General features: G+C 43.5%; 1 protein-coding gene across 1 annotated transcript in view; it reads right to left on the minus strand.

Moving 5' to 3' along the window:
- The window catches only part of KLHDC8B (kelch domain containing 8B), a 241,482-nt gene that overhangs the window by 10,935 nt on the left and 208,647 nt on the right, over nt 1–21,900 (minus strand). The gene's annotated exons all lie outside the window — the stretch shown is intronic.

The raw sequence follows: 21,900 nt of genomic DNA on the forward strand, positions 1-21,900 counted from the left end.
TATGGTCGATATATAGATGACATTTTGCTCATATGGAGTGGAGGCATAGACAGTTTTGCCTCCTTCGTCAGCTTCTGTAACAACAACCCTATGGGCTTATCCTTTACATCAGTTATTGACCAAAACCAGTTAGTCTTTTTGGATCTTGTCTTATCCCATAATGAGCAAAATGTCACCACTAGCAACCATTCCAAACCCACATCAGGCAACTCTTATCTACATTATAAGAGTTGTCATCACCCAGTTTGGAAGAAAAACATCCCCAGCGGCCAATTCCAGAGGCTACGTAGAAACTGCACCCTAACTGATGATTACATACAACAAGGCCAGCAGATGGCTAAAAAGTTTTTAGAAAAAGGCTACCCAGATGACCTAATCACACAGGCCTTCAGGAAATACACAACCAAGCACTCACCCACCAAAAAGCGTCCCAAAGACTCCACAAACGACAGCCCCACAGTCAGGTTCATTTCCACTTTTAATACACAGTATAAACATATTTCAAAAAATAATTCTCAAACATTATGATATCCTTAAGCTAGATCCTATCCTGGCTTCTTCCCTTCCGCCTAGACCACAAATTACCTTCAGACGTTCCCGTACAATAAAAAATATTATCGCCCCTAGCAAACTTACTAAATCAGGTAAAAATTGCAATAAAACATTCTCCGATATCAGGATGTATTTCGACAATAGACATGGGATATATAAATGTCGCAAAAGAGGCTGTTTTACCTGCCAATCCATCCCTAATGGCCAATCCACCATTATCACACCTCAAGGAAAAACTTTTGAGATAAAACAGTTCATTACATGCTCCACCGAATATGTGATCTACGTCCTACGTTGTCCCTGTGGCCTCCTTTATGTAGGCCGTACTATACGGGCCTTACGTATTAGGGTGGGCGAACATCGCCGCCTAATCAAAAAGGGTTGCATTAAACACAGCATCCCGCGCCATTTTCGCCAGTTCCATGATAAAGATTTTAAAAAAATGGAGGTTCTTGCAATTGAGTCTATCCCAAAGGGTACCCTAACGGATAACGAAAGATTTTCCCTTCTGTGTCGTAGAGAGACCTTTTGGATATATCTCATGGGTACCCTCTCACCAGAAGGCCTCAACGAAGACATCGATATCCTCAGCATAACCTCCTGATACACATCTGTCAGACATAAACATAACCCATTGCCCGCTATCCCCCAATATATTATTATATTTTTTAACCTTTTTTTTTTTTTTTTTTTTTTTTTTTTTTTTTTTTTTTTTTTTTTCCTCTCCCCCCCCCCCCCCCCCCCAATTGTATCATGTATCTGAGTGGGTGAATACATATGTACATATACATTTTACATTTCATTTTTATTTTTATTTTTATTTTTTATTATTTTTTTATTTTATTATATATTTATTATATATTTTTTTATATATTTTTTTATTCATCTTTCTTTTTATTTTCACATTTTTTACATTTTTTACGTTCCATATATTTACAATTTTTTACCAAAGATATGTCGCTATATCCAATATACATCTTTCCTATACATTCCCCACCTCCTTCCCCCCCCCCCCCCTTCCCCCTTTTTTTCACATAATTTTCTCTCTTTTTCCCCACCCCACACTTCTCCTTAGATTTTCATATCCCTTTTCACCCACTCAATATCTCAATCGAATCCGAATCCATTGTTATCGGTGTCCCTTAAGTCTACACACCAATAGATATCATTGTTCCACAAGTCTCAAGCAAAACATACGTTTTGACACATGAGGGGTTAATTTAGTGCACTCCGGTACTCCCCGCCCCTCCATACAACCCGATGCTATATATCCCTATGTGTACCACACGCCGCCTCAGCTTTGATAAAGCGCATGCGCGCGAAACATGTTAGCAGGCCGGTCGGCATGACAACCCCCCTCGCTACGGAGCCTTCCACGTGACCAATAGTGACCCGCAACCGTTCGGGCAAGCGAAGCGCTGCGCTCCAAGCCTCTCCAACACACAAGGTGGACGCGCTTACTGCACCTCCGTCCCGGAGCACAGGGAGCAGGATTGACCCTTTTTCTTCCACTCCTCCAGCTCAGTGTGACGGCGCCCCAGCCCTACAGTCCAGCCATTAACAAAAGTGAGTGTCTTTTGGGAACTCTGTTCCAATCATTTATTTACACCTATATACGAACTTCACTGGTTCCCCCTGCCTCTGGGAGATAATCACCCACAATCATTCAATCTACGTGTACAATAGACTACACTAGCAACACAGCCCTGTTTTTACCAACATCTCAAAGTTACGAGTAGAAGATTCCAGGGTTAATTTATCATCAAGCAACTGTTGTTTTATTGTCGTGATTGACTGATGTAAAGGTTTTAAGATCCCTGGAGGATCAGACGTCTTTTATCGAGTTTTTTTCTTTTTCATTTTAATAAATTGTTTCTATGCTCTTCACATCAGACTATGAGTCTCTCTGATGCGCTGTTCTTGTGATGGTTCAATTTCTGCTTTCTTCCACCATGTCCAAAGTGGTCTAGCAGCTGCACATTGAGACTAATTATAGGCCCTCTATGAGACAACAATTAACCTAATATTTGGATAAAGTGTTCTCTACAAAAGGTTTCTTCCATTTGTGCGCCAAGAACTTTTGTTTTTAATATTGTGAGTTTTATGGACTTTTTTTGGCTGCCAATGGATACTATAACCGAGGTCCTCTGAACATCCTCTATATGACAATTTTGAAAAAACGACTCAGCCAAATGCTTGTGTATGAACCCACTCCAGATCAAGGGACAGGCACTATTCACTATGGACTCATAATGACTATATGGGCTTTCTATTGGATTTTTTATTTCAATTTAATTTATTTTCGTTTGTCACCTGTGGGAACCATTACGGTTTTATAATATTCATTTATAATTATTGGTTTTGTAGACCTTTTTTTTTTTTTTTATAACATATTGCATTCTGTTTTGTTTGCCCAGCCCCCCTTTTCCCCCCCCTTATCTGTCCCCCCTTCTTTTCTCCGCCTCCCCTTTTTTTTTTTTTTTTTTTTTTTTTTTTTTTTTTTTTTTTTTTTTTTTTCATAATGGATCGCATTGATCGCTTACAATCTATATTTAATAAATTGGAAGAGACAAGGGTGGTCAGTACTACACTTACCCCACCCAAGTCTAGTCCCCACAAAAAAGACCTTCCGCATACTGAAGTTTTTGAAATACAGATGAGGAAGGCCTTTCTCAAACTCCAAGATGCTAAACAATATGAAAACGCACAATGGTGGGATTTAGCATTCTTACAAAAATACTTGGAACTAGGCATCACCCCTAGGGGCCTGCGAATAAAGAAACAATGTAGTTTCTTAGACGAAGACCTCCTAAAGGAATGGCAAATGATTTCCGAATTTTGCACGACTAAATGGATAAAAATACTAGTACTACAACGTGAACGTAAACTTAGATCAGCGGAAGAAACAGTCAGGGTAAGAGAACAGGCGATTCAGGATTTCAGTACATCCTGTCTCTTTACCAAATGGATAGAAGTCCAGGACAAAAATATCAGGAAAGATGAAGATGCAATGATTAGTAAAAAAACCAGCAAACTAGATAGGGACATCAGGGACTATAGATCAGGTCACATATTCGAATGGAAAAAGAAAAACTCAACCCCCCCTACACATCATACCCAACATCAGTTGGGATTGGACCCTATCCATACACATCAAAACACTGAAGTTTCATATAATACCACCAGGACCAATTTTAGAAATAACAAGAAAAATAGGCCCCACAAAACAAAGAACCCCACTACCAAGAAGGGAGCGAACAGGAATGGGGGACCCAATCCGGCCAGGAATGCTAAATTCGGGTACCATAATGAGACACACAACACCTCTGCCCCCTGTTGGGGCTCAAAGGAACGTCCAATCATTCAGGACACAACGAAGGGTATAAATCTTAACCCACACACGTTGACCAACCCCCCCACAATAGGCACCCCACCCAGGGTCCCCACAGTCTCCAACAGGCCCCCTGAGGAATCGGATGTGATTGATTGTGAATTACCGACCTTTTCAGTAGCCACAGCAAATAAGTATAGCCCCTTAGCAAAGGACCTTGACAAGTATATCAAAGAAGGAGCTCGCCCCAAATTGAATGACAGCATAAGTGCCCCTGATGTAAGTAAGACAAAAGATAGGACTATAGTTACCCCTCCCAATTTTGAGGAAGGTTTTTTAGTCCTTTCTCCAAAGGGAGTCACGTTTGCAAAAGAAAAGAGAAAACTAGAAGAGGTTGTAGAGGAGGACAAAAACTCAAGACAAAACAAAAAGGAACGGGTAGAGATCTAGTAGAAGATAGCACCATAAAAATCTTCAATCTATCAACACATACCCTAACTCCCTACGAATTAACATTATTGAAAAAAGGTCTAAGCTTTTCACCATCCACAGGACCCAACAAATTTGGCCTCTTCAAAGATTTAAACAAATTCGTCCGATCCCTCACCTTAAACAGACATTTTACAAAAATAACAACTAACAACACAAAATGTGATCCGACACCAGAACTAGATAAAATTAATATAAATGTCACCCCACACGACGATATCCTAGGAATTCTCGAAGAGCTGTGGAGTGAGAGCAACATCTCCAGTCAGACACAATATCCCTTCACAGAGCCTGCGGTTATACACACCCATCTGAAACCTGTGTCTACCTTTAATCCAACCCAATCCAAGGGACCCTATATTGAAACTTTCTATCAAGCAGTCTATAAAGATTTTATCGAGCTATGTAATATCACTAACAAGAATAAAAAACAAACCAATTTAACCAAACCAGAACAACAGGCCCTTACAAATCTCACCACCAACAAAAATATCGTAGTCAAACAAGCTGACAAAGGAGGCAGTCTAGTCATACAGGACATGGGTGATTACCTTGGCGAAGCCATTCGGTTGTTATCTGACACGACCACTTACCAAAAACTTACAACCGACCCCCTCCCTACGTACCAGTGTGACCTAACCTCCATGGTTGAGAAAGCCCATAAAGATGGGGTGCTCAATTCCAAAGAAAAGCGTTTTCTCTTGCCTAAAGTCTGTAGCACTCCTTACTTCTACCATCTCCCCAAGATCCACAAGTCCCCCACCAATCCCCCAGGAAGACCCATAGTGGCTAGTACCAACAGCTTTACCAGTGGACTATCTACTTACATAGATCACATCTTACAGCCCCTGGTAGTACAACTTCCCTCGTATATCAAGGATTCCAGCCACGTGATCGAGATCATGGACAACTACAGATGGTCTGATGAATACATGTGGGCTTCTCTGGATGTTAATTCTCTCTACACTTCCATACCTCATGAAATTGGACTAACCGCAGTTCAACATTTCCTGAGTATCAATGAAGGCATGAACTCTAGACAAATCGAATTCTTATTATCAAGCATAGAATTTTGTCTGAGACATAATTATTTTACTTTCCTTGATCAATTTTATCTTCAGCTCCAAGGCACAGCCATGGGAGCGAGTTTTGCCCCAGTATACGCAAATCTTACCATGGGGTTCTGGGAAAAACAAAACATTTGGACAAACAATCCCTTTGCCGAATTCATCGTATTTTATGGTCGATATATAGATGACATTTTGCTCATATGGAGTGGAGGCATAGACAGTTTTGCCTCCTTCGTCAGCTTCTGTAACAACAACCCTATGGGCTTATCCTTTACATCAGTTATTGACCAAAACCAGTTAGTCTTTTTGGATCTTGTCTTATCCCATAATGAGCAAAATGTCACCACTAGCAACCATTCCAAACCCACATCAGGCAACTCTTATCTACATTATAAGAGTTGTCATCACCCAGTTTGGAAGAAAAACATCCCCAGCGGCCAATTCCAGAGGCTACGTAGAAACTGCACCCTAACTGATGATTACATACAACAAGGCCAGCAGATGGCTAAAAAGTTTTTAGAAAAAGGCTACCCAGATGACCTAATCACACAGGCCTTCAGGAAATACACAACCAAGCACTCACCCACCAAAAAGCGTCCCAAAGACTCCACAAACGACAGCCCCACAGTCAGGTTCATTTCCACCTTTAATACACAGTATAAACATATTTCAAAAATAATTCTCAAACATTATGATATCCTTAAGCTAGATCCTATCCTGGCTTCTTCCCTTCCGCCTAGACCACAAATTACCTTCAGACGTTCCCGTACAATAAAAAATATTATCGCCCCTAGCAAACTTACTAAATCAGGTAAAAATTGCAATAAAACATTCTCCGATATCAGGATGTATTTCGACAATAGACATGGGATATATAAATGTCGCAAAAGAGGCTGTTTTACCTGCCAATCCATCCCTAATGGCCAATCCACCATTATCACACCTCAAGGAAAAACTTTTGAGATAAAACAGTTCATTACATGCTCCACCGAATATGTGATCTACGTCCTACGTTGTCCCTGTGGCCTCCTTTATGTAGGCCGTACTATACGGGCCTTACGTATTAGGGTGGGCGAACATCGCCGCCTAATCAAAAAGGGTTGCATTAAACACAGCATCCCGCGCCATTTTCGCCAGTTCCATGATAAAGATTTTAAAAAAATGGAGGTTCTTGCAATTGAGTCTATCCCAAAGGGTACCCTAACGGATAACGAAAGATTTTCCCTTCTGTGTCGTAGAGAGACCTTTTGGATATATCTCATGGGTACCCTCTCACCAGAAGGCCTCAACGAAGACATCGATATCCTCAGCATAACCTCCTGATACACATCTGTCAGACATAAACATAACCCATTGCCCGCTATCCCCCAATATATTATTATATTTTTTAACCTTTTTTTTTTTTTTTTTTTTTTTTTTTTTTTTTTTTTTTTTTCCCCTCTCCCCCCCCCCCCCCCCCCCAATTGTATCATGTATCTGAGTGGGTGAATACATATGTACATATACATTTTACATTTCATTTTTATTTTTATTTTTATTTTTTATTATTTTTTTATTTTATTATATATTTATTATATATTTTTTATATATTTTTTTATTCATCTTTCTTTTTATTTTCACATTTTTTACATTTTTTACGTTCCATATATTTACAATTTTTTACCAAAGATATGTCGCTATATCCAATATACATCTTTCCTATACATTCCCCACCTCCTTCCCCCCCCCCCCCTTCCCCCTTTTTTTCACATAATTTTCTCTCTTTTTCCCCACCCCACACTTCTCCTTAGATTTTCATATCCCTTTTCACCCACTCAATATCTCAATCGAATCCGAATCCATTGTTATCGGTGTCCCTTAAGTCTACACACCAATAGATATCATTGTTCCACAAGTCTCAAGCAAAACATACGTTTTGACACATGAGGGGTTAATTTAGTGCACTCCGGTACTCCCCGCCCCTCCATACAACCCGATGCTATATATCCCTATGTGTACCACACGCCGCCTCAGCTTTGATAAAGCGCATGCGCGCGAAACATGTTAGCAGGCCGGTCGGCATGACAACCCCCCTCGCTACGGAGCCTTCCACGTGACCAATAGTGACCCGCAACCGTTCGGGCAAGCGAAGCGCTGCGCTCCAAGCCTCTCCAACACACAAGGTGGACGCGCTTACTGCACCTCCGTCCCGGAGCACAGGGAGCAGGATTGACCCTTTTTCTTCCACTCCTCCAGCTCAGTGTGACGGCGCCCCAGCCCTACAGTCCAGCCATTAACAAAAGTGAGTGTCTTTTGGGAACTCTGTTCCAATCATTTATTTACACCTATATACGAACTTCACTGGTTCCCCCTGCCTCTGGGAGATAATCACCCACAATCATTCAATCTACGTGTACAATAGACTACACTAGCAACACAGCCCTGTTTTTACCAACATCTCAAAGTTACGAGTAGAAGATTCCAGGGTTAATTTATCATCAAGCAACTGTTGTTTTATTGTCGTGATTGACTGATGTAAAGGTTTTAAGATCCCTGGAGGATCAGACGTCTTTTATCGAGTTTTTTTCTTTTTCATTTTAATAAATTGTTTCTATGCTCTTCACATCAGACTATGAGTCTCTCTGATGCGCTGTTCTTGTGATGGTTCAATTTTTCCTCATTATGCTTGTCTGCCCTGCCTATTTAAAGCCTTCCAGCTCATTTCTCCATTGCCTTCACGTTGGTCACATCACAAGGAACCATCTCCTGCTGTTTGTTTCAAGACTGACTTGCTGACATCCCTCCTGGCTTCTTATCCTGCTTGCAGTTGCTCTCCTTGGATCCCTGACTTCTGGACTGGCTGATTAACCGATCTGGTTTATGAACTTTGGACTGGCTGACTACCCGATCTGGCTACTGGACTCTGGCTATGCTTGACTACGCTTTTTTCTATTTCTTTTTATTATTAATAAACAAGTGTGATTTGATTGTACTTCTGTCTCAGTCTGTTTCATGGTTCCTGACAGTGGCTGTGTGTGTATACTGTATGTGTGTGTGTACTGTGTGGCCCCATAATCTATTGCCTGGGGGCCCCATAATCTCCTATTGCCCGGGGGCCCCATTATCTTCTCCTATTGCCCAGGGGTCCCATGAATTGTCAGTCCGCCCCTGTGCACAAGTTTCTTAAAAGGAAAAAAATAAAAACTTTCTTTATTTCCCTGGCTAAACTAAGTCCTCCTTCATTTGTGTCTCACATGCTTCCCCTCCCAGGCACTGCAGCTCACAGATGGATGGTTTAGGTAGCTGCTATTAATCCAGAAACAGTATGTAAAGTGTAGCGCTGAAAAAAGAAATAATAGTGCATAAATCTGTGCAACAATTTTTCCCCTATGTATAAAATCACATGGATATTGTTGGTCTAAACAATAAAGAAATTTACATCCCCAACATTCAATACATACTTGTGCACATAAATTATTGTACATACATCAATAAATAAATAAACCTCGTGCGTAACAAAAATCACACAAAGGAAATTATGTGAAAAAATAGAAAGTCCTTTTTGAAAAAGTGAAGTCCCAAATGTGAGATTGGATATCAGATGAACTGTCCGATTATATAGCTCAACCGTGCAGCCATCCGTGTGACGATACCACCACCTTAATAGATGTAAGCTTACCAGATGGTGTTGACCCAAATGAAAATATATTCTAAGGCCACGTACACACGCGGGGACTGTTCGCCCAACTTTGTTCGTCAAACAGTTTGAGCGGACAGTCCGCTCAAAATTAGCATGGACGGACTTGGCCACACACGACGAACGAACAGTCCGCTGAAACTTGCACGATGACGTGAACGGCACGTACGACGGGACTAGAAATACGACGTCCTATACACTGCAATGCAACCTTCGCCGTGTAAATCCTTTCTGAGCATGCGCGGAACTTAGTTTGACGAACAAGCCTACACACAGGCGGACTGTCCGCTCAAACTAAGTTTCAGCGGACAGTTTTACGGAATTTCCGAAAAACTTTGTTCGTCAGACTGTCCGCTGAAACTGTCCGCTGAAGCCCACACACGAGCGGACTGTCCGTCGAAACACTGTTCAGCGGACAAAGTTGAGCGAACAGTCCCCGCGTGTGTACGCGGCCTAAGGGTCATACATGCTCAATATAATGATTGTGGAAACTGGACTTCCCAGGTCCTAGGATTATCAAATTCAATGTAGAAGATGCCTTCCCCCAACGTATAGATATGAACAGATTTTCTCCAATTAACAGAAACGTCCAACATCAACCGGAATGCATATAGGACAAAAGGATAGGGCCATATAGCGTAATTCCATTTAAAATTATATTTACATTTACATTTATGCAGTTACTGAAGCGCTTATCAATATAAAATAGACAGTAGTGGAGTCCTCCCGGCACGTTTCGTCCACATGGACATCATCTGGGGATCCAGAAAGCAGTGAGCAGGATTGAGTTTTGCTAGGTGCTGATGGACAGGCTCCATGTAGAGCCTGTCACAGCTCCATACTGGGTCTGGGCTGTGATCTACTTAGTTCCCACTAGTGGGTCCTGACTTTTCTGGTCAGTTTAGGCCCAGGGTATACACCGATCAGCCGTAATGTTATGACCACCCACCATAACCCATCCAGGCATGGACTCCACTAGACCTCTGATGGTATGCTGTGGTATCTAGACGTGTGCACACTGAAATATTTTGTTTTCGGAATTTCGCTTTCGTCCGAAAAATAAATTTATTAAGTTACTCCCGAAATTCGTTTTTATTTATTTTGTTTTCGTTAAAAAATGCATTAGTTAGAAAATCCAAAATAATTAAGGTCGAATCTGTCATTGAAGACTTATGGTGTCTGTCGAATGTTCTAAGAAGATTCGACGGAGCAGCTAAACCGCGATCGTACATTTCTGGTCAAATGTTCCACCTACAAGCTATAGTAGAATTCTAATGTTGTATGACACTAGTAATAATTATTTTTATTAATTATTATTACTAGTCAACCAACATTAGAATTCTTCTATAGCCTATGGGTGGAGCATTTGACCATAAACAGTTTGACTGCTTCGTCGAATCTTCATGACAAATCTTTTCTCTGTATGTCGAATAATCTTGGACTAATAGAGTTAGGTTAGGCACATTCAACCTTTTTTGCTATTGTCTCTATAATGTCGAATCTTTTCTCTCTATGTAGAATAACCTTGGACTAATAGAGCTAAGGTTAGGCACATTCGACCACAGGTTCGATGGACACAGATTGCTATTGTCAGCGTCATGTCAAATCTCCTATCTATATTGAACTGTTGTCACAACGAAAACTAAAATAAAGCATTTGTCGGATCTTTCAGTTTTCGGATTCTTCACGTTCGTTATTGTTTGTTAAAACGATAACGAAAATACCTGAAATTTGGAGCAAAAATGCATTCGGATCAGGGCTGGACTGGGACAGAAATTTGGCCCTGGACTTCATCCAGACTGGCCCACTTACATTTTGAGTGTCCCATCAGCACCCCCTTACATCAGAGTGTCCCATTACCAGCCCCCTTACATCAGAGTGTCCCATCAGCACCCCCTTACATCAGAGTGTCCCATCAGCACCCCCTTACATCAGAGTGTCCCATCAGCACCCCCATACATCAGAGTGTCTCATTAGCAGCTCCCTTACATCAGAGTGTCCCATCACCAGCCCCCCTTACATCAGTGTCCCATCAGCACCCCCTTACATCAGAGTGTCCCATCAGCACCCCCTTACATCAGAGTGTCCCATCAGCACCCCCATACATCAGAGTGTCTCATTAGCAGCTCCCTTACATCAGAGTGTCCCATCACCAGCCCCCCTTACATCAGTGTCCCATCAGCACCCCCTTACATCAGAGTTTCCCATCAGCACCCCCATACATCAGAGTGTCCCATCAGCACCCCCTTACATCAGAGTGTCCCATCACCAGCCCCCTTACATCAGAGTGGCCCACTGAGCCATCAGCCCCCTTGGGAAACTCCCAGTAGTCCCGCTGGCCAGTACATGCCTGATTCGGATGAAAAATAATGCACATGTCTAATGGTTTCTGGCACCAAGCTGCGAGCAGCAGATCCTTTAAGTCCTGTAAGCTGTGAGGTGGGACCTTCATGGACCGGACTTGTTTTTCCAGCACATCCCACAGATGCTCACATGGATTGAGATCTGGAGAATTTGGAGACCAAATCACAACCTCAAACTTGTGTTCCTCAAACCGTTCTGACCAGGACACCTTCTTCCATTTCTCCGTGGTCCTGTTCTGATGCTCATGTGCCTATTGTAGGTGCTTTTGGCTGCGGACACCCTGACCCGTCTGCGGCTACAAAGCCCCATACACAACAAACTGTGATGACCATTTTTTCTGCTTTCAACACATCTTCAAGGACAACATGTTCACTTGCTGCCTCATATATGCCACCGACTTCCAGATGTTATTGTAGCAAGATAATCAGTGATATTCACGTAACCAGTAAGTGGCCATAAAGTTATGGCCGATCAGTGTATATTTAAATGTTAAAAAATACATTTAAATGCGTTCAGGGTTCAGCTTTAAATTCTGCTGTCTATATTGGCGGCTGGCACATACGTATCTCCGTATATAAATAAATGAACTGAAACAGAAGCCTGATCCCGATTTCTCTTTCAACAGTCTGTCGCCATAGACTGGCTTCATCTACTGTGACCTCTCCTGTTGCTCCCCGGTGATTCTTGACTGGATACTTACTTCAGACAGTAATTCCACTTTGTCCGACTTCCCTCTAAACATCTTCAACATTTGTCGTCACAATGGAAGTCTGCACTAGATAAATTGATTTCCCAGAAATGGCAGGAAATTAGTTTTCTTTCTACCCCCGACCAGTTTTCTGCAAGTCATTATTTTTCTTCGTCGTACAAAAAAAGAAATTCTTTTTAGCTATAGCGAGAGATAAATGACCTTTTTTTTGGAACACCTGTGCAAACAGCTTCCATCTTCACAGATAGAAAATCCATTCTAATTAATAAAAAGAATGGAAAAAAAAATGGAACAATGTATCAAAAACAAGAAGCTGAATAGAACCAAACAAATACTTATCTCCGTATTATCTGGAGCAGCTAATACATTACCATACACCCTTCTCTATTCATCCCGAGGATCATTGTCACCGAGACAGAAAGGGAGGGCAATTCCAAAAATTTGAGTTGTCACCAAAGCAAAGAGAGAAGGTAAATGTTCTAATTACGGACGTTGGTTTCTGTAGCAACCCTCCAAAGCTGGCCCTATACTAGTAGAATTTTCGGAGAAAATGTTTTTTTTTATGAACTTTCGTTCCATGCTCTAATAATTATTGGGATCAAATCTCACATTCTTTAACGGCCTGCAGTCACAAGAAATTTTTTGAAGAAGCCAGATAAAATTTTTTACTCAAACACATTTCTAACAGTGTATGTGGTTATTGGGTTATTGTTCTGGAAAGTTATTTTTTTTCCAACATTGATGTTAAAAGCAAACACAAGTTTGAAGTACCGTATTCATCGGCGTATAACATGCACCCCAATTTAAGAGGGAAGTTTCAGGAAAAAAAAACTTAAAAAAAAAAATAAACCACTTTGAAGCAAACTAATGATCAGTGAGCATCAATGCAGCCTAATTAGTGCCCATCTGCAGCTTCAGTGCAGCCTGATCTGTGCCCATCTGCAGCCTGATATGTGCCCATATGCAGTCTAATCAGTGCCCATCTGCAGCCTAATCAGTACCCATCTACAGTCTAATCAGTGCCCATTTGCAGCCTAATCAGTGCCCATCTGCAGTCTAATCAGTGCCCATCTGTAGCCTAATCAGTGCCCATCTGCAGTCTAATCAGTGCCCATCTGCAGCCTAATCAGTGCCCATCTGCAGCCTAATCAGTGCCCATCTGCAGTCTAATCAGTGCCCACCTACAGCATTGCTAAGCGTCCATCTGCAGCCTTGCCGAAATATAGGTTGCCACCGAGGGGAAGGAGGGGATGAGCGCTGCCGAAATAGAGCTGGATCTCCTGTGTACTTGGCTCGGCGTCACGCCCAGTCCCGCCCCTTGCCCCAGATCATATGATGGACATAACGTCGGTCCAATGCCAGGATGTCAATGCTAGGAGATGTCCAGGGGGTGGGACTGAGCGTGACTGCGAGCCGAGCTGAGTACACAGGATATCCGACTATTTGGGCAGTGCTCGTCCCCTCAGTGGCAGTCTATATGGGCTTATAACACGCACACACAATTTTCCCCCTATTTTAAGGGGGGAAAGTTGCGTGTTATACGCTGATAAATACGGTACTTTCGAACATCATTTGCCAAGTCATTGAATGTACTGAGAGCAGCCAGGTCGAGACCCCGATGAGGACGACGAGCATGCAGATGAGCTACCCTAAGCCCTTGTACACACGGTCGGACATTCTGCCAACCAAATCCGTTGGATTTTGTCCGACGGATTTTAACCGATGGATTGTGTCCGAAACTGTTGCATACACACGGTCGGACCAAGTTGTCGGAAAATCCGATCGTTCAGAACGTGATGGCGTTATTTTGTTACGACGGGACTATGTTCACGCTAGTAGCCAATAGCTTTTGTGTAGGAATTTGATCTGAGCATGCCTGGCACTTTGTCCGATAAAATTCTCTACACATGATCGGAGTATGTCCGATCGGACCAGTTTGTCGGAAAATATTTCCAACAAGTTGGAAAATTGGGTTCGACGGATATTCCGACGGAAACAGTCCGATGCATATCACACACAGTCGGAATATTCGACAAAACGGTCCGATAGGACACATTCTGTCGGAATCTCCGACCGTGTGTACAAGGGCTTAGACGGTTTCTGACAGTTTGTGCAGAAATTCTTTGGTTATGCAAACTGATTGTTGCAGCAGCTGTCCGGGTGGCTGGACTCAGATGATCTTGGATGTGGAGGTCCTGGGCTGGTGTGGTTACACGTGGTCTGCGGTTGTGAGGCCGGTTGGATGTACTGCCAAATTCTCTGAAATCCCTTTGGAGACGACTTATGGTAGAGATATTAATGTTAAATTCAAGGGCAACAGCTCTGGTTGACATTCCTGCCATCAGCATGCCAATTGCTGTGTGATAAAACTGCACATTTTCGAGTGACCTTTTATTGTGGCCAGCCTAAGGCACACCTGTGCAATAATCATGCTGCCTAATCAGCATCTTGATATGCCACACCTGTGAGGTGAATGGATTATCTTGGCAAAGGAGAAGTGCTCACTAACACAGATTTAAACAGATTTGTGAACAATATTTGAGAGAAATAGGCCTTTTGTATACATAGAAAAAAAGTCATAGAACTTTGCGTTCAGCTCATGATAAATAGGGGCAAACACAAAAGTGTTGTGTTTATAATTTTGCTTAGTGTAGAAATGGCAAATCACAAATATGCAAGCTTGCTACAACTAGGGAGATTTCTCTCTTGCTTTTGTGCAACCAAAAGATGTAGTAGAGGTACAGCTACCGAAAATCTCGACTTCTATCATGCCAACTAACGAATCAACAATCCTGGGAAATGGGAAGAGATCAGTGTTAAGTGATCTGATTGGTCTGGTTTGCGGTCTTGCTGCATTGATCCACATTAGCAGATGTTGATAGTTACTAATCTATTCCAAGTCCAGTGCCACTGTCCGGGGTGAGGCTTGGAGACCAGTAGCTATAGCAGTGGAGAAACAACCAGCAGGATAGGTATACATGCAAGTCACCCTGGCAAAGGTTGCAGGCTCATTTCCATGCTCATTTGATGGTGGGGATGAGTTTTGCTGCATATTAGTACCAGGTTACAGTCCTCAGGATCGCCCACCAGGCGGTAAGCAAGCCGAGGTCCAGTAGCAGATTTAGCAGGTAGGGATAATGCAAAAGCGTAGTCTGTAAACAAGCCAAAGGTCAGTAACAAGTGGTTGCATATTGGGATCAAGTAGAAGTGTAGTTGAGGAACAAGGTCAGTAATGAGTGGTAGCGAAGCTATAGATGGCAGCAGAAATGGCAAAAGCGAGATATTGGCTGGAGAGAGCACAATAATCTGGCAAAAAAAGAAGTGCAAAGGCACGGCATTCATAGGAAGTTCATGGGAGGAACAAAGGGTTCAAGGTTCAAGACAAACAACACACAAGGCAAGGATGTCTTCAGAGATCAGACAAGGAGCCATTCAACATTGCAGGTGCTCAGGTTCATCTCAGATGCTTAGGAAGAAGAGTTACTGCCACACACAGTAGAGATTCTGGGTTCAAATTTTGGTCTTGACACCCCGTCTCATAACCTCATTTTATTCTCCTCCTAAGGGTCATTGATACACCCAGTTAAGAACCCCTGTGTTAGGCTATGACCAGAGAAGGAATGGCCACACATGGGCAATCAAAGCATGTAATAGAGGTATGGCTATGACAATCTTAACTCCAAATACACCAACATATCAAGTTCCAATCCTGGGAAATGGGAAGATGTCAGTGCAGAGTTAGCCCATCTCTCTTTGGTTTCTTGCTGCCTCAACCGGTATTAGTAATTACTAATCGATTCCAAGTCCAGACTCATAACCTCATTATTTTCCCTCCTAACCCCAAAGGTGATGGCAGTTAAGAATCCCTGTGTTAGGCTATGACCAGAGAAGGAATGCCTACACATGGGCAATCAAAGCATGTAATAGAGGTACAACTATGACAATCTTAAAGTGATTGTAAAGTGTTGTTTTTTTCTCTCTAAAAATAACAAACATGTTATACTTACCTGCTCTGTGCAGTTGGTTTTGCACAAAGCAGCCTGGATCCTCCTCTTCTCCGGTCAATATTTGGCTCTCTTGGCCCCTCCCTCCTGTTGAGTGCCCCCATAGCAAGCCGCACCAAAGCCGAGTCACAGCTCCCTGTGTCCATTCAGACACAGAGCCCCGATTCGGCCCTGCCCCCTCTCTCTCATGATTGGCTAACTGACTTTGATTGACAGCAGCGGGAGCCAATGGCGCCGCTGCTGTGTCTCAGCCAATCAGGAGGAGAGTTGGACGGCCGAGGAACTTGTGGACATCGCTGGAGGAAGATAGGGGGTGCAGGGGTGGCTGCATCAAGATAAAAAAAATCCTTTAAACAACACCTTTAAAGAGATTGTAATGTAAAAAACAAACATGTCTATACTTACCTGCTTTCTGCAATGGAATAGCAAAGAGCGGCTGCGAACCTCCTCTTCTTGGTTCCTGGCCCCTCCTTTCTGTCCAGTGCCACTCCTTACTGGCTTAGATTGACAACATTGGGAGCCAATGGCTTCCGGTGCCTCAGCAAAGCCAGTGAGACCCACGAGTGAGGGGAGAGAAAAGCCGTGCACAGTGCTGGATAGAATGAGGGGCTCAGGTAAGTAAAAAGGGGGAGGAGATGCTAATGCCTAAACATTTTTTACCTTATGGATGGAATCCATTAAGGTAAAAAAAAGTTTAGGCTTTCGAACCACTTTAGCTCCAACCATGCTCACATATCAAGTGCCAAGTGCCATACTGACACAAGAGATATCTAATCATTCCTTGGTTAACAGTCTTGCTGCCTCAATCTGCCTCAATCTGTATTGGTAATAGCTGATAATCAATTCCAACTCCAGTCTCATGCCCTCAATGTTTGTTTCTTCTAGCCTGAGGGTGATGGATATGCCCATTTAGGAACCCCGGTACTAGGCTCTGGCCAGAGATGGAGCGGTCACACATGGTAAACTTTCAAATATATGGCAGTTATCACATGGAGATACCATAAATAGAATTTTTCAAAGAAAGGATCATGTTGGAAGAGAAAGAGGTTTATCTATCCATGGCTTATCCTTTATTCTTTTACGTTGCATTAGTACCAGCAGTGAGAGCTAGCGGGAAATAAGCTTCTCATTGACAGGTACAGGCTTCTATGTAAACACCCTGGTACTACTGTCATCCTTCTTTGGTTACCAAGTCCCTGCATATTTATCTCCTGTTACTTTACTCTGGAATGCTTTTTCTTGTTCCATCAGATTTTTTTCAAACATCAAATGGTTCAAACATTCCATGAAAAGACATCTCTTCAGGGAAGCCTATCAAATTCCCTAATCATCTGTTACCATAGTCACTGTTCTGTGGCGCCTACTGAGCAATCCACCTCCTCATTCCTTCCAGTGACATCTTTTCATACTATTTTCCACATGGAAAAAAAAAAAACAGTGGTCCATGTACTCTAATGCCGCGTACACAAGATCGAAATTGTCCGGCGGACTCGGTCCGCCGGAGCACAGTGCGCCGGACAATTCGATCGTGTGTGTGCTCCAGCGGACTTTTTCATCGTAAAGTCCAGCGGACTTAGAAAGTAGTTTTAACTAAAAATTTGTCCGCCGGACTTGGCTTTCAGCGGACAATCCGTTCATCAGTGTGCTAGTCTGGCGGACTAAGAATGACGCATGCTCTGAAGCAAGTAGGAGAAGGAGGCTATTGGCTACTGGCTATTGAACTTCCTTTTTCTAGTCCCGTCGTACGTGCTGTACGTCATTGCGTTAGAAATCGCCGGACTTTCAGAGCGTCCGTGTGTGGCCAAGTCCGTTCGTTATAAAGTCCGGCGGATTGTTTGCCGGTCCAATTCCGCCGGACAATTCGATCGTGTGTACGCGGCATTAGGACTTCTTCTGGCACCTTTATGGGGCTCCTCGGGTTTTTTAAATAAAAGCATTTTGAAAGTATAAAGTTTTGTCCATTAGCAGTTGTTCTATAATATTGAATGGGTTCACCACCACCCATCCAGATGTCTTCTTCACCTATGCATGCCACGGTCTTTATAAGTAAATAAAGCCTAATACACATGGGCCAATATCGGGCCTGCATCAGCCGGTTCAATAGAAATCGTCCGACATTCGGTCCCTGTGTACTGCAGTCGGTACGATTTCTGTCAAAGGGGCATGACCGTGGCATGACTGGCCGGCCTCTGTTGAAGGGGCATGACCAAAAAAGGTCTGCCGATCGTCTCCCATTCAACGCTGTCAGCCATTGGCTGACCAGAGTGTTCTGGCAGGGGCCAACCTCCTGTCAGAACACAATAGCACAGCAGGGGAGATTGTTGTACTAATGTTGGATAGTTAGTACAGTAGCTCCCCCTGAGCTGTCAATTAATTTAAAAACTACTAGTGTTTACTAGGCTTAAGTCAGTCACCTTCATCCAATCACCATGAACTGTATTAATGGATATGTTAATTGTTCAATTTACATAATCCAGTCCCCATGGTGCCATTATATATGGGACTATTAATTGTTGGTGTTAAGAATCAGCAGCAGAGATGGCCAGTTCTGTGTGGCTACATTCAGGAAACTGGAACCAGACTGTGTATGCTTTAAGTGAGATTTATTTACATTGAAACAAAATCCTTCCAAAGACCAGCACACAGCAAATATATAAGTATAATGCCACGTACACACGACCGGACTTTTCAACGAACTTGGTCCGGCGGACAATCCGACGGACTTTGCAGCTGAGGTCCGCCGGACTTTCAAACGAACGGACTTGGCCACACACAATCACTCCAATAGTCCAACAGATTCAAAAGTGATGACGTAGAATAAGGAAGTTCATAGCCAGTAGCCAATGGTTGCCCTAGCGTCGGTTTTAGTCCATCGGACTAGCACATAGACGAACGGATTGTCCGCTAAAAGCCGAGTCCATCGGACAAATTTGAAGCCAGTCTTATTTCTAGGTCCGTCTGACTTTTGGGAAGAAAAAGTCTGCTGGAGCCCACACACGATCAAATTGTCCGACGCACTCTGGTCTGCCGGAAAGTCCGATTGTGTGTACGCGGCATAAGTGAGCCAAAATCCCAGTGACAAAATAACTAAAGCCAGCCATAGATGGTTCCAATCTCGGCCAGTTCAGCAAGAACAGGTCGAGATTGGAACCACCTATGGGCAGCCTGATTGAACCTGCACCCAACTCACATCATGGGAAAAAAATTGCTCCGCGGGAGGGATTCCCCATCAACCCCGACTGCGTTGATGGGGAAATTGAGTGATTTTTTGCAGGAAATAAGGCGCATCATCTATGGCCTGCCTTACAAACAGTAAGCCTAACAATTAACTACTGTATATACAATATATAGGGAGACACGGAAATGCAGGAGAAAAACTGGAGGTGCGGGGAACAGATGGGAACAAAAACTGAGATAAGGAACAAGAGGGAGAAGGTACAGTGGAGCAGGGTACTGGGTACAGGGCAGGAGCAAGATCAAGATCAGTATCTGGCAGCAAGCAAAACACTGGAGTGAGGGGAACTTACTAGAGGAGGACCTAAATACCCTCCCAGCAACCAGAAACAGGTGGAGACTGCTAGCTGCTGGGAGACACCCAGTGGTGGACACTGAAATTACAACCCTCTGCCCAGGGAACCACAGTGCCACCAGCAGGTGATCCAGGTCCTGACAGATGGAGGCCCCAACCCCGGGTTTAAGGATGGCTAACTAAAATCTAGTGGAACCAATTGCCTTCAGAAGCCACCTAATTAGTAAATAGAGTCCACCTGTGTGAAATTTAATCTCAGCATACATACAGCTGTTCTGTGAAGCCCTCGGACGTTTGTTAGATAACCTTAGTGAACAAATAGCAGCATAAAGGCCAAGGAACACATCAGAAAGGTCACGGATAAAGTTGTGAAGTTTAAAGCAGGGTTAGGTTATAAAAAAATATCCCAAGCTTTGAACATCTCACAGAGATCTGTTCAATCCATCATCGGAAAATGGAAAGAGTATGGCACAACTGCAAACCTACCAAGACATGGCCGTCCACCTAAACTGACAGCCCAGGCAAGGAGAGCATTCATCAGAGAAGCAGCCTAGAGGTCCATGGGAACTCTGGAGGAGCTGCAGAGATCCACAGCTCAGGGGGTAGAATCTGTCCACAGGACAACTATTAGTCGTCTCTCCACAAATCTGCCGTTTATGGAAGAGTGACAAGAAGAAAGACATTGTTGAAAGAAAGCCATAAGAAGTCCTATTTGCAGTTTGCGAGTAGCCATGTGGAAGAAGGTGCTCTGGTCAGATGAGACCAAAATGTAACATTTTGGCCTAAAAACAAAGCGCTATGTGTGGTGGAAAACTAACACTGCACATCACCCTGAACACACCATCCCCACCGTGAAACATGGTGGTGGCAGCATCATGTTGTTGGATGCTTATCCTCAGCAGGGACAGGGAAGCTGGACAGAGTTGATAGGAAGATGGATGGAGCCAAATACTGGGCAATTTTAGAAGAAAACCTTTTAGAGTCTGCAAATGACTTGAGACTGGGGCAGAGGTTCACCTTCCAGCAGAACAACGACCCTAAACATACATCCAGGGCTACAATGGAATGGTTTAGATCACAGCATATTCATGTGTTAGAATGGCCCAGTCAAAGTCCAGACCTAAATGTATTTGAGAATCTATGGCAAGCAGCGGTGGCTGCTCCATTAGGGGCGCCGCCACTTTATCCATGTGTCCGGCCCCCTAATCTACATTCGGGGCATTGGACGCATGGATTCCAACTTTTTTTTCTGAAGCACTTGATTAGAGCCTCAGTCTCTAATTGGCTTCAAAAAAGGGCGGGCTCTGAGCGCAGAGCACTGTGCCCTGAGTCCACCCAGTTGTGTGACAATAGAGAATTAATATTTGCTATTGTCAAACTGATTCTCCTCCCAGCCAATCAGCCTGATTGGCCCAAAGAAGAAGTGATTCTATTGGCCTAGGAGTAAGGGGGAGGAGATGCACTACCAGAGGAGACACTCAGCCGGAGGAGACGCAGGGGAAGCCAACCGACCCACCAGCCACCACGCTGTGACCCGCTCTAATCTCTGCCAGGAATGACAGGCATTCTGTGCACGAACACAGGAGCCCAGACACAGCACGGAGGACACACCGGAGGAGGACATGAGTCCATGGGGGATTCGTCTGCCGGGAATGTATGGCCAAGGGAGCCTGAGAGATGACTGACTGTGAGGAGCCCCTCCTGGAGGCTGACAATGGGCCAGACCTCCGTCTCTACTCTGTACCGGCAGGCAAGTAGCGGTTAGTAAATGTGTGCGGTGGAGGACCGACTTCTATCTGTCTCTGCTATAAAGAGAGTGTTTGTAGTAAGGGGAAGGGGGGAGGGGAGTGCGGGTGGCCCGACAGACAGGGGGTGGGGTGGCTGTGGGTGCATTGTTTGCCACCTCCCCAAATAAAATACCAGCCGCCATTGGTGGCAAGACTTGAAAATTGCTGTTCACAGACGCTCTCCATCCAATCTGACAGAGCTTGAGATATTTTACAAAGAAGAATGGGCAAAAATTTTACTCTCTGGATGTGCAAAGCTGGTAGAGACATCCCCAAAAAGACTTGTTGCTGTAATTGCAGTGAAAGTCGGTTCTACAAAGTATTGACTCAGAAGGGCACCATACAAATGCCCCCCACACTTTTCACATATTTATTTGTAAAAAAAAAAT

Source organism: Lithobates pipiens, unplaced genomic scaffold (genome assembly GCF_037356315.1).
Source record: "Lithobates pipiens isolate NorthernLeopardFrog02 unplaced genomic scaffold, aLitPip1_a1.2 Scaffold_23, whole genome shotgun sequence".
In the NCBI taxonomy this organism is placed as follows: Eukaryota; Metazoa; Chordata; class Amphibia; order Anura; family Ranidae; genus Lithobates; species Lithobates pipiens.